Raw genomic sequence first — 14,116 nt, 5'->3', positions numbered from 1 at the left:
CACCATCACACTCCAAGTATGGCTTATGTGGAAGGCGATTTGGATTGGATGTGTGAATCGCGGTTAGATATCACTCGGGAGCTCGATCAGTCCGACGGTTTCAGTAAGAATCAATCAATTCTTCTATCACCCGTCGGTATGATCGGACCCGACCCCCGGCTCTTTGAGCCCGCTTTGCTTTAATTTATTTATCGGTCATTCAAAACACACGGTGAGCCGGAGTAGAATATTGACCCAATGCGAGCTGATCGGGGATTCATTTATTCAATTGTAATTTGTATTTCTTTGAGAGAACACTGTAAGGAACTTTATTTGTATATTCATTTGTAAGGATCCCCGATCGGCGAGCGAGAGGTCCGAGTGTCGAATCGGTTAAGTTGGTCTATTGTTACCAAGAGATGAGTAAGCTCGAACACTCGTGGTCTAGGTTTGCGCAGGGAATCGACCATCACGGTTCAACGAACTGTAACGCGAAGATAGTGAACCGATTTCTTGAGACGCAAGCCTACTTTTCTCTCGGGGCCTTGGCCCAACTTGATCAATTCATCGACTTTACTGTGTCAAAACGGGCGAGTCAAGTGCAACCCTAAGTCACGCGGTAAATAAACGAAACGGCAAGCCTAGCAAACTAGAGTACCGAAAGGGCGTGCGGGATATAGGCCCGCACGTAATAGAACCCCCGAATTCGGAATTTCCGGTTCCGTATGACCATTGCCTTAGCATTTAGGTGTACCTTGTACCCCTAGACCCGGGCGACTCAACGGCCCTCGACCTACGGGTCGTAAACAGTAAGTGGCGACTCCTTCTCACGCGTGTCCGTCTCGCGTCCTCGGGAAGGTGGACACTCCCAAGCCGCGTTGCATAGAGGGGTAAAAACATCGAAAATGGACGGAATGGGTCATACGAATGAAACTCGCACCCGAACGGGCCGCCCCTTTTCGTCCATAGATCGAGGTGTTTCCGACCCCCTAATGCCTAGGATATCGGTGAATCATGGAATGACGATTATGCCCTTGGGTAATAAAACATGTGATAATCAGATATAAATTAAAGATCGTGTGACACGAAGAGGTCTAAAAAAGACTCGCGCGTCTCGACTCGAGCCGCCTCAAATTGGGCCTGGGCTCGAGTCATAGTTCGCGAGTACTCACTAGACACCGATTCTATTTGTGTTACACATCTCGGTGCTTTACAATTGTGAATCTTTTAAGGAAAATGGCATTTCCGCCGTTCCGTGAACCATCGATGCGTTTACAAACTAGTGATCTATTTATCCGATTATTTAGTCCGAGTGATTTAATTAACTGAATGGCACGTCCCATTTCTACCATTTGTGAAGTTATTCGGTGGTGATGATCTTATATTACAAATATTATGGATTTAACGAATAATGGTTCGTAATTAATTTATCTATCTAGTGACTACCGTGTGACTAACGATAATAATAAAAAAAAACATACGAACATTACTATACTCAATCCCAAGGAATGATTCTTGCATACATAATGCGTTAAATATGATAGCAACATGAGTTCCAATCAAGTCGATGTCGTCATGATCGTAAATGCGCAAACGGACACACAAGCACGCACAAGCAAAACATTTATAGGAATAAACAAAACGACATCGAATCATGTGATAACGAAACGGAGAAACACGGGAATGATCCACTGCAAATATATATAAAAATAAGCTCGAATTCTACCAGCAAGTGTACTGGGTCAGATCAAGTAATATAGTGATGAATAGAGTGTCGATCCCACAAGGATTAATTAAGTACTAAACCTATATTAGATTCTATTATTATCTAAGCAATCAAATTAAGAGAATTAACTAATTAACTACTAATCAACCTAAATCGTCACAAAGAGCAGAAAGAGAATTGTATGAAAATATATCAATTGAAAGTGGGAAAAACAGAATCCACCCTAGTTTCACTAATCAGATTGCCATCATGTTATATAGACTGATAGCTATGTGGTTATTCAAGTGAGTTTATCAAGCCTTTAAAATTAAAGTCTTAAACCTCTAATTAATCAATCAGCTCCCGCATCTCTAATTAATAGTGGACTCTAAATTATAATCATACACCTTCCAGTGCTATGATTGTCTAATGCCCTAAATTAATTATCCCTAATGTCTTAACGAATAACTAACTAGAAACATTGCATTAATCCCTGGATAATCTCTAATTAAACTAATTAACGCAGCTATCGCATTTAACTAATTAGTCTAATCAAGGATTCCTAACAAACACTATATCAACTCCCGTATCAATAGTGTTTCTAACAATTATAACCAATTAAGAATTAAAATTGAAATTATAGGAATTGCAATCATGAATCATCAACACATCTATTAATCCTATAACATGGCGACAATCATCATATTAGCTACCTAGGGTTTCATCATATTCCCACAACAGAAGCTTAGAACATCATGGAATTGAAAACACAATTATAATTCCAAGTAGTCATTGCAATAGAATTCATATTCAACAGTAAACTCAAGATATTGAATCCTAAAACAAAAACCCAACAATTCCTTTAAGGAATTGTCTCTTCCACAATTCTTCGCTTCAAATCAATTGATCCAGGTGACGGCTCCAGACAAGACCCTCTCCAAAAACTCTCTAGGTTAAAAGAATGGTGAAAGATGGCTCCCCCCTCCTAGGGTTTCCTAATCTTGTTATGAGGAGTATTTATATCCAAAACAAAAACAAAAAAAAGATTTCCGAAAGATATAGGCTGGCTCCAAATTGCGCAAAACTCCTCAATATTGCTCGTAATTCCATCTAAGTCCTCAAAGACCTACAATATCAAATTACACATAATTAAGCACCGACTTCTTATAATTTCTATAAAATTAATAATAATTTAACATGAATTGCACAATAAAATATGAGTATAATATGCCCTTATCAACTTCCCCACACTTGAACTTTTACTTGTCCTCAAGCAAAATAAATAAGACCAAGGAAATAAATCTATCAGAGAGAGTACAAATTTTCATATTCACTGATTTAAGCATTTGATATCTCATAATTTATGACTCGCTATTTTGTGGTGCCCACTACTCAAACCAAACTGGAAACATGTGATCAGAGTACTACAGTTGAAATTAACCAGCTAATCTAGAGAAAGCAAATTTTAATCCAAGCGTTTAGCCTAAGATTTCTATTTCAAAAGTAAATACTCAGTCCTATAAGGAAAAATACACATTTAAACTTCATATCTGTTAGCAGGCATATAATCCCTCTAATTTTCCCTCTAAGCAAGTCAACAAGGTAGTGAAAGCATATGGTATCTGCTTCGTCCCTAGGTTTTCTTCCTTTTTATTACAAGTCTTAATTCATTTTTTTGTTTTTGCATTCAATTTTTCCTTTCTGTTTCAGAAGCAAATTTTTTTTTTCAAGTCCAATTTTTGTTTGAGCTTGTGCCTTTCCGCTCTTCTCGTTATAGTGAGTTCATTGAGTCGGCACATCCCGGGCTCATCACCCAAGTGACCGGGTTTTAAAGGGACCCCTACGAACTCTTCCTCACTCTAACATTCAAGTTAGGATACTCATAACTCAATTCTTGAGTCATTGGAGTAAAGGCTATGCTTGCATTTTTTTTTTTTGAATGCTCACTAACACTTTTCAGACTTCTTTTATAGGAATCACTAAGTACAAAGCTTCTTCTACCTCTTTCACTAAATGTTAAAGTGCTATTAGAATAATTAAAAAGAGGACTTGAGGACTTGACCTGTTTATTTTTCACTTAAGGACTTGACCGACTCTTAAACTTCAAACTCTAGAGCTAAAAACTAGGTAAATTTGATTTCTAAAGATTTGACTAATTAATTTTAACTAAGTACAAAAATCACAACAGTGGTGAGTAGGGCGCCTAAGTGAGTCAATTTTTTTTCAAACAATTCCTGAACAAATGCTATCAACAGTATTCTTCGTACAATCTCTAGATTTCAATAATTAAAAAAAATTAAAAAAAAAAGAATTTGGCCTAACAATTGCCAGATAACTTAAGGACAATTATAATTCAAGGTGACAGGGAAGTATAACTATTTATCAACAAAGACAGGCATCAGATGTCATGAGTAACAAATTAAATCACAGAATTCAGACATCAACACTATACTCAATTTTATACTCCATCTGTTTAGTATCTCCCTTCCCCACACTTAGATTAAACAGTGTCCTCACTGTTCCTAATGTAGCTCTAGTAAAACGAAAATAAAAATAAAGAACATAAGAGAAAAAGAGATACTAGTACTTCCCCGGTTTCGAAAAATTAAGTTGAAGCAATTGGAGTTCCAACTGGTATAGCAATAGAGAGAGTCAGCAGTTGTTATCCACCCTGGCTTCAAAAACAAAAAGAACAAAAATAGCAGATAATCCATCTTAACTAAAACAATCAAATAGCAAATATCCCAAGTCTACCCAATGAGTGGGTGCTTGATAAAGTACAAACCAACAGCAAATCAAAATAAAACAAATGAAGCAAAAGAATTGAGAGCCAACAGGGACTTTAGCTCTCAGACATGGGCTGCCTCCCATGAAGCACTTAGTTTATAGTCGCTAGTTCGACTTTTTCAGTTCTTCAACCAAATTTGCTAGATCCACCGTAGTGGCATCACCATCAATATTTTCCCCTTCAAAGTAATGCTTGAGAAGATGACCGTTTACTTTAAAAGTGCGGTCATCTTCTGACTTCAGCTCAACTGCACCATAGGGAAAAACATTAGAAATAACAAATGGTCCAGACCATCGAGATTTTAACTTACCTGGGAACAACTTCAAGCGAGAGTTGTATAATAGGACTTTCTGACCAGGCAAAAACTCTCGCTTTAGGATGTTCCTATCAAGCCATCGCTTGGCTCGCTCCTTGTATATCCTAGCATTTTCATATGCTTCCTCTCTCATCTCAGCCATCTAATTCAACTGGAGCAATCTCTTTTCACCTGCAGCTTGTAAATCAAAGTTAAGGTATTTTATGGCCCAATATGCTTTGTGCTCAAGCTCTACTGGTAGGTGACATGATTTACCATAAACAATCTTGTATGGGGACATTCCTATGGGGGTTTTGAAAGCTGTCCTGTAAGCCCACAATGCATCATCAAGTTTTAAAGACCAATCTTTCCTAGATGCATTGACTGTTTTCTCTAAGATACGCTTTATTTACCTATTGGACACCTCAACCTGTCCACAAGTCTGTGGATGATAAGGGGTGGCAATTTTATGAGTAACTCCATATTTTGATAATAATTTTTCAAATTGCCGATTGCAAAAATGTGATCCCCCATCACTTATAATGGCTCTAGGTACCCCAAATCTTGAAAAGATGTTCTTTTTCAAAAATCTGATTACAACTCTGGCATCATTACTTTGTAGAGCAACTGCTTCTACCCATTTTGAAACATAATCAACAGCCACAAGAATATATTTATTTGAAAAAGAAGAGGGAAAAGGACCCATAAAGTCTATTCCCCGCACATCAAAAAGCTCAATTACAAGAATGCTATTTTGTGGTACTTCATGTCTCCTAGAAATATTGCCAGTTCTTTGGCATGGAGCACAAGACATAATGTAATTCCTGCAATCATGAAATACTCTAGGCTAATAAAATCCACAAGATAAGATCTTAGTTGCAGTTCTTTCCACACCAAAGTGGCCTCCTGCTTCCTTAGAATGACAGTGTTGTATTATGCTAAGTTGTTCAGTTTCAGGCACACAGCGTCTAATTACTTGGTCAGCACAATATTTAAACAGATATGGTTCATCCCAAAAATAGTATTTCACATCATGCAAAAATTTCTTTTTCTGTTGAGATGACAAACCATATGGTGTGATGTTGCTAACCATGTAATTGACTATATCAGCATACCAAGGTAATCCTTGGATTTCTGCTACATGCAATTGTTCATCAGAGAACTTTTCATTAATGGGTGAATCTAAACAATCAGATTCCAAACGGGATAAGTGATCAGCCACTGCATTTTCAGTTCCCTTTGTGTCTCTAATTTCCAGGTCAAATTCTTGTAGCAGTAGAATCCAACGAATTAGCCTAGGTTTAGCATCAGCTTTGGCAAACAAATATTTCAGGGCAGCATGGTCTGTGTATACTATGATCTTAGAACCTATCAGATAAGGCCGAAACTTGTCACATGCAAATATGACTGCTAAAAGCTCCTTTTCAGTTGTGGCATAGTTCTTTTGGGCCTCACTTAAAGTTCTACTAGCATAGTATATTGCATGAAATACCTTACCTCTCCTTTGCCCAAGTACTGCTCCTACAGCATAGTCGCTGGCATCACACATCAGCTCAAACGGAAGCTCCCAATTAGGTGCAACGATCACTGGTGCATAAGTGAGTTTCTCCTTCAATAAATTGAATGCCCGCAAACAATTGTCATTAAAAACAAAAGCAGAATCTTTTTCAAGTAAATTACAAAGAGGTCTAGAGATTTAGAAAAGTCCTTGATAAATCTCCTGTAGAAGCCAGCATGTCCTAAGAAGCTCCTTACTCCTTTTGTTGAAGTGGGTGGTGGCAACTTCTCTATTATCTCCACTTTTGCTCAATCAACTTCAATCCCTTTCTTTGACACCTTGTGACCTAAGACTATACCCTCTCTTACCATAAAATGACATTTCTCCCAGTTCAGAAGCAGATTAGTCTCCTTACATCTTTTAAGCACACAACCTAAATTTGTCAGACAAGATTCAAATGACTTCCCAAAAACAGAGAAATCATCCATAAATATTTCAATAAAATTCTCTAACATGTCAGAAAAATATAGACATCATGCACCTCTGGAAAGTGGCAGGTGCATTACAGAGACCGAAAGGCATTCTCCTAAAGGCAAAAGTGCCATAAGGACAAGTGAATGTGGTTTTCTCCTGGTCCTCGGGTGCTATATGAATCTGATTGTAACCAGAATAACCATCTAGAAAACAATAATAGTCATGCCCTGCAAGTTTTTCTAGCATCTGATCAATGAAGGGGAGGGGGAAATGGTCTTTACGGGTAGCATCATTTAGTTTCCTGTAATCTATACAAACTCTCCACCCAGTCACAGTACGAGTCGGGATTAATTCATTGACCTCATTTTTAACCACAGTCATACCACCCTTTTTAGACACTACTTGAACAGGACTAACCCATTTACTATCTGAGATAGGATAGATAATACTTGCATCCAACAGTTTAAGCACTTCTTTCTTCACTACCTCTTTGAGAGTTAGGTTAAGTCGCCTCTGTGGTTGCACTATGGGTTTGCACTCAGCTTCCAACATTATCCTGTGCGTGCAAATCAAAGGGCTGATCCCTTTGATATCTGCAATAGTCCATCCTATTGCCTCCTTGTGCTCTCTCAGCACGCTTAGGAGCTGTTGCTCCTGATCACCTGTCAAGGAAGAAGAGATAATTATTGGCAAAATATCATCTATTCCAAGATAGGCATATTTTAAATGGCTAGGCAATGGTTTAAGTTCTAGCACCGGGGACTGTGTCAAAGATGACACTGGTTTTGTCGCACTGGTGCCCAGCTCCTCATAGTAGCGAGCCTTGATTTCTGATACTTTCTCCACAGATTCTTCCTCATGCTCATCATCATCACTCCAATCGTCCAGATCCCTAAGGACTGATTCCATTGTATCCACACCTACTTTCTCCTCCACAGACTCAGAGATAAGCTCATCAATAATATCAATGGTGTAACAAGATTTGCCATCATCAAATTTCTTTATGGCGTCATAAACATTAAAAGTTATTTGTTCATTCATAACTCTTAAAGTGAGCTTACCTTGTTCCACATCTATTAATGCTTTACCTGTCGCAAGGAACGGTCTGCCAAGGATCATGGGCACCTCTCTGTCCTCCTCCATCTCCAAGACTATGAAGTCGACTGGAAATATGAATTTGTCTACCTTCACCAGGACATTCTTGACAATACCCTTTGGATATTTGATACTCCTGTCAGCAAGTTGCAAGGTAATATGAGTTTTCTTGCATTCTCCAAGTCCAAGTTTCCTGAAAATAGACAGAGGCATTAAATTTATACTTGCACCTGAATCGATAAGAACGTTCTCAAAATGAAAATTCCCTATAGTACAAGGAACAGTGAAACTCCCCTGATCTCTTTGTTTGCGTGGTAAGTTAGGCAAGTCCTTTTGGAGAATCATAGAACACTCTCCTGTAAGCATCATAGGCTCACTCCCATCAAACTTCCTCTTTTTAGTGAGCAGATCCTTCATGAATCTAGCATATGAAGGCATCTGCTGGAGTGCTTCTGCAAATGGAATATTGATTTGCAGCTTTTTAAAGACACCTAGGAATTTAGCAAATTGGGCGTCCAACTGTTGTTGCTTCAATCTTCCTGGAAAAGGGACAGGAGGAACATACGGTTTCACCCCTAGTGACTTCTGCCTTGGTTCCTCCACCTTTTGCTTACCTTTGTCTTTCTCCGGACTCTCCTCCTGAGTTTGAGCTTTTCTATTGACTGTTTCCAATTCCTTGCCACTCCTCAGCATTATAGCATTGACACCTTTGGGGTTCTCTTCAGTGTTGCTGGGTAAAGACCCTGATGGTCTATTACTCAATTGCTGAGAAATCTGACTAATCTGACCCTCTAGGTTTCGAATAGTGGCTTGTTGATTCTGTAGCATGGTGTCAGTCTTTTGCATATAGCTCAACATGAGCTCTTCCATTCTCGACTGACTTTGCTGAGGTGGAGCATTCTGAGCAGGGCCTTGCTTTTGGAATCCAGGTGGCGGTTTAAGTGCATTATTCTCATTCCTCCATGAGAAATTAGGATGATTACGCCACCCAGGATTGTAAGTGTTCGAATAAGGCCCTTGATTACTCCGTTGGAAGTTGTTGACAAAGTTCACTTGCTCTCCATTGGGTGAAGCCGAGGGATTTCCAGACATGCATTCAAGAGTCGAATGTGGTCCTGAACACAACTCACAAAAAGCAACCTGATTAGTATTAAAAGAATGTGCTGAGGTGAGTTTACTTACCTGGGTAGTGAGAGCTGAAATCTGGGTTGTCAAATTAGCAATAGTGTCCATGTCATTGACTGATGCCACTCTTGATTTACTTCTCTCATTCTGCCAATTATGTGCACTGGAGGCCATCTCTTCTATCAAAGCACTTGCTTCATCATAATTCTTACCCATCAGTGCGCCTCCTGCTGCAGCATCTACTAGAGACCTCAATGTATCATCCAGGCTAAGATAGAAGACCTCAATTAGGAGATTATCTGGCAATCCGTGATGTGGGCACTTTCTGATTGCCTCCTTGAATCTCTCCCATGCCTCATAAAGTGATTCACCATTGAACTTGGTGAAGTTAGTGATTTCGTTCCTCAATCTTGCAGTCCTAGCTGGTGGGAAAAATCTCCTGAGAAACTTAGATGAAAGGTCGGCCCAGGTGGTGATGGACTCTTGTGGCAGCGAATTGAACCAGGCTCTCGCTTTATCCCTAAGTGAGAAAGGAAAAAGCTGTAATCTAATAACATCATCAGTGACATTATTCATCTTTACCGTGTTACAGTATTGGAGGAATCCTGCAATATGCTCATCAGGACTCTCGTTGGGATATCCTCCAAACTGATTTGATTGAACCATCTGGATGAGTGCTGGCTTCAGTTCAAAGTTATTAGCTGGAATAGTGGGCCTTCTGATCGCAGAACCCATAATAGTAGGTACTGCATAGTCTCGAAGTGCTCTGGCAGCACCCTGTATTTGGCAGTTGATGTCATCATCTGCCATCTCAACTACTTGCAATTCTTCCCTTCTTCTGTTCTCTCTTCTCAACCGATGCAAGGTGCGCTCTATCTCAGGATCTAATGGTAGAAGTTCAGCACTTCTACTCCTGCGCATAGAATACCTGCAAAGAGAACAAGAAATAAACACACAGTAAAGTGCGCCTAAATTAACAATAGAACTAAAGGTGGTCTAATATTAAGTTAATCCCCGGCAACGGCGCTAAAAACTTGATCCACTGCAAATATATATAAAAATAAGCTCGAATTCTACCAGCAAGTGTACTGGGTCAGATCAAGTAATATAGTGATGAATAGAGTGTCGATCCCACAAGGATTAATTAAGTACTAAACCTATATTAGATTCTATTATTATCTAAGCAATCAAATTAAGAGAATTAACTAATTAACTACTAATCAACCTAAATCGTCACAAAGAGCAGAAAGAGAATTGTATGAAAATATATCAATTGAAAGTGGGAAAAACAGAATCCACCCTAGTTTCACTAATCAGATTGCCATCATGTTATATAGACTGATAGCTATGTGGTTATTCAAGTGAGTTTATCAAGCCTTTAAAATTAAAGTCTTAAACCTCTAATTAATCAATCAGCTCCCGCATCTCTAATTAATAGTGGACTCTAAATTATAATCATACACCTTCCAGTGCTATGATTGTCTAATGCCCTAAATTAATTATCCCTAATGTCTTAACGAATAACTAACTAGAAACATTGCATTAATCCCTGGATAATCTCTAATTAAACTAATTAACGCAGCTATCGCATTTAACTAATTAGTCTAATCAAGGATTCCTAACAAACACTATATCAACTCCCGTATCAATAGTGTTTCTAACAATTATAACCAATTAAGAATTAAAATTGAAATTATAGGAATTGCAATCATGAATCATCAACACATCTATTAATCCTATAACATGGCGACAATCATCATATTAGCTACCTAGGGTTTCATCATATTCCCACAACAAAAGCTTAGAACATCATGGAATTGAAAACACAATTATAATTCCAAGTAGTCATTGCAATAGAATTCATATTCAGCAGTAAACTCAAGATATTGAATCCTAAAACAAAAACCCAACAATTCCTTTAAGGAATTGTCTCTTCCAAAATTCTTCGCTTCAAATCAATTGATCCAGGTGACGGCTCCAGACAAGACCCTCTCCAAAAACTCTCTAGGTTAAAAGAATGGTGAAAGATGGCTCCCCCCCCTAGGGTTTCCTAGTCTTGTTATGAGGAGTATTTATATCCAAAACAAAAAAAGAAAAGATTTCCGAAAGATATAGGCTGGCTCCAAATTGCGCAAAACTCCTCAATATTGCTCGTAATTCCATCTAAGTCCTCAAAGACCTACAATATCAAATTACACATAATTAAGCACCGACTTCTTATAATTTCTATAAAATTAATAATAATTTAACATGAAGCTCTTGGCCACATTCCATCAAGAATGGCCGAGAGCTTCCATGGCTTACACGGGTCGAGATGACCTCTTCGAACCCGATTTGGACCCTTTCCCGTCATGCTAACATGCTGCACATGATCAACGATATTGGAGACACGGGAATCAACTAGTTTCGGGGAAGGAGAGACCGCTATAGCTTCGGTGGAACCAAAAGGGCTCACGGGTCCCTCCCTTGGGACTAGGCCGTGGGTCCCCATGGTTCAACCGTGGCTTAAGCATCTCTCCCACCTCTATCCTAACCCTTTCCCGTCACGGTATACACATTATATGGACGTGCAATGTGATAGTCGACGTGCATGTGCATGGGAACGTGCAAAAAGGAAAAAACTTAAACTTGCATGCATTTCGGTTCGTTAACCATCCTAACACCTTATAACAAACAAGTATCGAAGATCCTAGCTTCTCTAAGTCATAGAAGGGTTTTACCTAGCCTTAGGATGTGAGGAAAGAGTCAGGGAAGTGGCCTTGGGAGTCGGAAGACTCGGTTGGACGTGATGGGCGACGGACACTCGAGAACAGCGGCAACGGCAGCATGGAGAAAGTGAGGTCGGCACGACGGCTCCGACCACGGCACGGTGCGAGGTTGGGCTCCTTGGACTCCTAAGGGACGGACCTAGACGTTCGTGGACAGTCCCGAACGTGCCGAGGCCTAGACAAACCCGAAATAATGAGAATAAACTCGGTAAAAAAAGTGGACCTGGTAAAGAGAGAACGGATGGAACGGTGGTTGAGCACGGTGGAGCGGCTCTCGGACCGTGACCACCTCTTCATAGGGGAGAGTGAGGGTTATGAGGAACCCTTTGAACGTGATGGCACGACTCGCCAAGGTCGTGGAGAGAAATGGCACGTCTAGGAAGTTGGATGCACCCGGCGGGGGTTCTCGGGACCTGATTGTTTTGCGGCTGGAACGTGATATTGGAGGTTTCAAATGGAAAATCTGAACTCGGGAATGGACTTAGAGCGTGGGAAATATGTAGGCTAGGGAGTTTGGTGATGTTTGGCTTAAGTCGGGTCAGGCGGTAATCGGAATACCGGGCGGTTTTCCGTGGGTTTCGGCCGTGGCACGACTTATAAGAGGACTCGGTGATGGTGGAGAGGTTAAGAGGATTTTAGAGAGAAGTTGGCTTGAGAGAGAGTGGAAAATGAAGAAGAGATTAAGCTTAATGATGGATGGGAACTTATATGGATGGCTAACGGTGTGCTTAGGATGAGCTAAGTGTAGTTAGAGGGGGGATTAGGGTGGCCGGATTTTCGAGAGGTGATTAGGGTGGGGTTTATGTCATTTAGAGTGTAGGGGAAGTAAGAAGAGAAGTGATGGGAGGTGATGGATGGGTGATGTGTGTAAGAGATATTTGAAATGTATGGAGGAGGGAAGCTCTTGGGATTGAGCCATTGGGGCAAGGGTTGAGCCGCCGGTGGGAGGGGATTAGCCGCGGCTTGACGCAACCAAGCCATGGCTCGAGGTTTAGCTGTGGCTTGGGATTGAGCCGTAGGCTCTTCTTGGCTCGAGGAAAAGCCGGGAGAAGCTCGGGGTTCGATTGGTTACGCGCTTGACTTCCGTGGTCCGATTAATTGACATATTTGGAATGCTTGCATGAAGAGAGTTTGAATGAGCCTAATATCGCCATATGTCACGTGAACGAATATTCGGGTGACTCGGCACCTCGGGAGTCGGTTTTGCCCCGTTCGGATATTCAGAGTGGAGTTGACCGTCCCCGTTCTCCAATTACTTCCCTGTGCACTGTATCGTTCGTCCTGGTGCGCTTTTTGTCTTGTGCGGGATCGTTGGATCGCCATCCTCGACTGAAGATCATTGGCCGGAGGTGACCTAGGGATCCGTGATCAAGGCTTCCTCAGTGTTTCACGAATGCCTGAGGTGTTGGAAGACCGTTGTGACCCCCGTTTGTCAGAAACATGCTCCAAAGATTTGCTGAGAGGTGTTCGTGATCACTGAGATGTCGCTCAGGAGACCTGACTGATTTTCTTGGCCCGTGGCGAAATGATTTTCGTAATCCTAAGAGTCGTAAGGAATGAGTGGTGTGAAGCCCGGACGTCCACTCTCCACCGAATGAGCTCTAAGCGTTAGATTCTGTTCGACGGGGTCTCCTTTCCGGGTCGGGACTTACTCGGGAGCCCAAGACGAACCTCGAAAGGCGATCTGAAACTTGTTCCATGGTCCTGGTGGTCCTTGGGTGTGTGCAGACAAGTTTCTGGGTGCCGTTTCCTCGCCCGTGGATCGGGTCCCGGGGAGCCCTGTTAGGAAAGACGTTTGTGAAGGTTCGGGGGTGCCCCGGCTTAAGCAGGATGCTTCTGAAGTGCGCTCGGATGTGCCATTAGTCATTTTGGCACCAAGAGGGATTTTTAGAGTCCCATATTGGATACCTTCCGACGCTTCGGTGATCCGACGATGAATAGTGTCACAGTGCCAGCTTCTGTTGCTTCGGGGTTCGTTGTCTGTTTACTCTTCTGATTGCTCTCCCCTGCCTTTTTAGTGGACCATGCTTCTCTCCCGTAATTCATGACTCTGTGCCCGCATGTTCGCCTCCGGTTTCCCGATCATGAATAGTGACCCAAACTTCGGCAGGGAGTCTTCGCATCGGGAGCCGGTGGGCCAAAATGGGGTGCTGACAGTATGTATGATATGTGTTCGTTTGTGTGTTCGGTTGCGTTTCGAGATCTTGGCGGCGTCGATTTCCTTTACCTTTCATTGAAATATGTGTTGTCTTTGTGTTAGATGTATTATGCATGCAAGATACGATCGGAATCGACGTAGGAGACCCTCCATAACCCAAGTCGGGTCAATAAGAGCTCTTGGCCCAATGTTGGGAGGAGTGACCGAGTGCTCTTTGACCCTTCCCGGGTT

The 14,116-nt window shown here is 41.2% G+C and overlaps 1 non-coding gene and 1 pseudogene across 1 annotated transcript; one reads left to right on the top strand and one right to left on the bottom strand.

Moving 5' to 3' along the window:
- Positions 1–6,378: 6,378 nt before the first annotated feature.
- Positions 6,379–9,880, bottom strand: LOC116204221 (annotated as a pseudogene).
- Positions 9,264–9,370, top strand: LOC116206482. Its single transcript, XR_004156712.1, has one exon. It is a non-coding gene; the product is annotated as a small nucleolar RNA R71 (small nucleolar RNA).
- Positions 9,881–14,116: the final 4,236 nt, after the last annotated feature.

Source organism: Punica granatum, chromosome 4, assembly GCF_007655135.1.
Source record: "Punica granatum isolate Tunisia-2019 chromosome 4, ASM765513v2, whole genome shotgun sequence".
NCBI lineage: Eukaryota > Viridiplantae > Streptophyta > Magnoliopsida > Myrtales > Lythraceae > Punica > Punica granatum.
Note: the sequence above shows the minus strand (reverse complement) of the source record. Positions and strands in the feature narration are given on the sequence as shown.